The 3,042-nt window shown below is 48.5% G+C and overlaps 1 protein-coding gene across 3 annotated transcripts in view; it reads right to left on the reverse strand.

The window, feature by feature from the left end:
- Window positions 1–3,042, reverse strand: part of CNOT6 (CCR4-NOT transcription complex subunit 6) — a 30,050-nt gene that overhangs the window by 18,358 nt on the left and 8,650 nt on the right. The gene's annotated exons all lie outside the window — the stretch shown is intronic.

A 3,042-nucleotide genomic window follows, 5' to 3' on the forward strand; every position in this document is an offset into this window, starting at 1 on the left:
TGACAAAGCTGGCCAACACGAGCGGATGGTGGGCGCGGGAGCAGACCTCTGGAGCCAGAGCCAACGTTCACAGGCTGAGGTGCCCCGTACCGACTGCTGCCTGTCCCTCCAGACCGCAGCAGCGAGCGCAGCGGGACGACAAGCAGCCGGGCTGGGCGCTGCTCTAGAGCACTGTCCTGGACAAGAGACGTCGTGGTTACCAGTGGCTGCGCTCCCGAGGAGCACGTGGAGCCACAGCACCGCTGGCGCCACGGCTGCGGTGGCGGGAGGCATGGGTGGCCTGGAGAGACAGGAGCTGCCCAAAGGCCAAGCTGCCTCAGCCACACTGCTAGCTGTAGAAGCATGAAGAGGGCTCGGGCTGCTGCCCAGCAAGACTTCTGAAATGGCAAGTCTCCTAGGCTACAGGCGTAAGGTGGACGCTGGGCCATGAAGTAGTTACTGCTCCAGACAACTACGTAAACTACCAGTAAATAACGCCTCTGAAATGGAGATATGACGGTCTGGGGAAGCTGCTTTGAGTCACAGAGCAGGAAAGACGGTGACTTCTTCCCTATCCTTCCCTTCTGCCATTTTTATGATATTGGAGGATTTAATCAAAATAGGGGTGTAAGCAGTTTTTTTGAGAGTAAGCAGTAAGGGCTTTAAAAAAAAAAAAACAAAAAAAAAACAAAACCAAAACAAACCACCAACAGAAAACACTAGAGCAGTTCTTCATTTCCTGAAATGCTTTCTATAGTAGGACAGACAAACAAACTTGACTCAAAACTGAATGTATTTGAAACCTCCTGTAGGCCACGCACCATCAATCCTTCACAGTATTAGCTGTACTATGCACATAGGTATCGAGAGTGCTACAAAAACTCTCCCACAAACACTGGTTTTTCCATATCAACATTTAAATTAGGCAAAGAATACTTGAATTCTAAAACTTCATGGAAAACAAGGAACAAGTGAGAGCACTAACATGGGTTAGTGTTCAGATACAACTTTATCAGATCTAAGCCTTTTTTTGAAATTTCAAAACTTACTATTTCAATACTTACTAAGCAGCATCCAAGTCCCACGTACAAATGTGTGAGTACCTTTAGGAACACCTCAAGATCACTACGCTGAAGCATTACAGCTCTGCTTCTGAAACTTCTCGGCACATGTTGACTTCTTTTGACTCCCCCACTTGACGTTACTTATCACTAATAAGCTGATGTAGATGAGAAGACAGCCAGGAGGGGGAAGTAAACCAGGTAGCACCACACCTGGTCAAGTGCAGAACTGCTCAAACTTCTGGATACTTTAGTCAGCAACAGTGAATAAACTACACAGACCTAGATCTAACAAAGTTAGCAGTACCAAGATAATTTAAGTCATTTTCCATTTATCAATGCAGTACAGTATTACTTACCAAATAAATTACTTTTGTACTGCTGAAAACCAGCAGGACAGAACACCATCTACAGCACTTCCTATTAATTATAACTCATTCCTAAGAAAATGACAGCGCCCACGAGAGACTTTCTTTCACCAAACGCCAATACCGTGAGCTCGCTGTGGCGGTGTGTCCCCCGCTGCCCCCAACCTCTTCCCATAACCCTGCTCAAGCGATAACCACCAGTGGTGGTTGTGACGGGTGCACCCAAGTCGAAGAGGATTTGGGGGAGACAGATAACACAATAGCCAAGGCCTGATCTATGGCAACGTGTCCACCTAACCACAGTGCTGGCCAATGTCCGATTCAAGCCAAATTTCGAAGAAACTTAACATCTGCAGTCAGTACGTAAACGTGACTACGAGCCAACCATCCTACCCCCACCAATAGCCAGGAGTCCAGGAGCCCGTGGAGCTCTGCGCGGCAGCACGCCAGGACCTCCCCATGAGCAGGGACCCTCTCAGGGTCACTCCTCAGGGCCGAGAGGTTCCTTACTGCACCAGATCCTTGGTAAGCAGCTCACAGCAAGCTAAGCTCTGAAACCTTGGCTATGGGATAGAAGGAGCGATTGCACATATCTAATCCTTCAGACATAAACTGCTGACCAAGACTGGGACTAGGACTGGATCCAGCCGCACCTCGGCTCCTCTCCCAAGAGTCTGGAACGCAAGGGGGCGCTTTCTGAGCTCGTGGCTCAACGGGAAGGTCTGCCTGACCCTGTCCTCTGTGCAGTAAATAACCAGGTGTACCTTGCCGTCAAATTTTGTTAAACCACTGTTGCATTTACCACTGAACCTTGTTAACTCACTGGTTTATATCAATAAAGTATATGTTTTGCTTCTCTCTCACTCCATCCGTGACACTCATCCCAGACCATTCATCTGTAACCTTGCACCTTTAACCTTGAACCTCTTCCATGCAATCCAAATCCAAAGTTTCATTTGAAAATGGGTTCCAATAACTTTCCCCATAAACACAAGTGTTTCTTAAATTGACCGATATGTCTTGAATTCAAAGCTAATTTAGGATCGTCCCCACATACCTCCCTGCCCCCCGGCCACTTGCCCTGTGGTTTTACCACACATGAAAGAGAACTGAGCTGGTCCTGCTGCAGTTCCTTCCTCCCCAGGACTGGGTATTTCCACCTCACTCTAGCATGAACACTGACTTTTGGCTGATGGCAAAAGGAGCAGGTTAAGAGAATTAAACTGCCCAAAAAGCTAAGGGGGAGGGGAAAGAGAGAGAACGCTGGGGGAGCCCAGCTTCCTGTGTTATCATCCCCGTCCAGCAGCCACGTACGGGTGGGTTTGCAGCACAGCTGCTCACGGGACTGAAATGGGGACAGCATCGCGTCCTTCTGGCCACACCTGCCCGAGATCTCTTCTCACACAGCAGGAAGCAAAATCTGGCTTCCAGCTACCCTCACCCATGCACCAGTTAACCAGTAACACCGAGCAAAGTCTGAAAGCCTAACGGAAGGCAAAGTACACTGCTCTGCAGAGAGCTCGAAGCGGTAGCAGCTCCAGCAACGTACAGGCTAATCAGGAATGTCAACCTGTATTTACAGGGTTAAATCTCTACTGCTGAGCTTTATTAGGATAAACAGAAATTACTGCTTT

This window comes from Egretta garzetta, unplaced genomic scaffold (assembly GCF_000687185.1).
Source record: "Egretta garzetta isolate BGI_Z169 unplaced genomic scaffold, ASM68718v1 scaffold26, whole genome shotgun sequence".
Classification (NCBI taxonomy): Eukaryota; Metazoa; Chordata; class Aves; order Pelecaniformes; family Ardeidae; genus Egretta; species Egretta garzetta.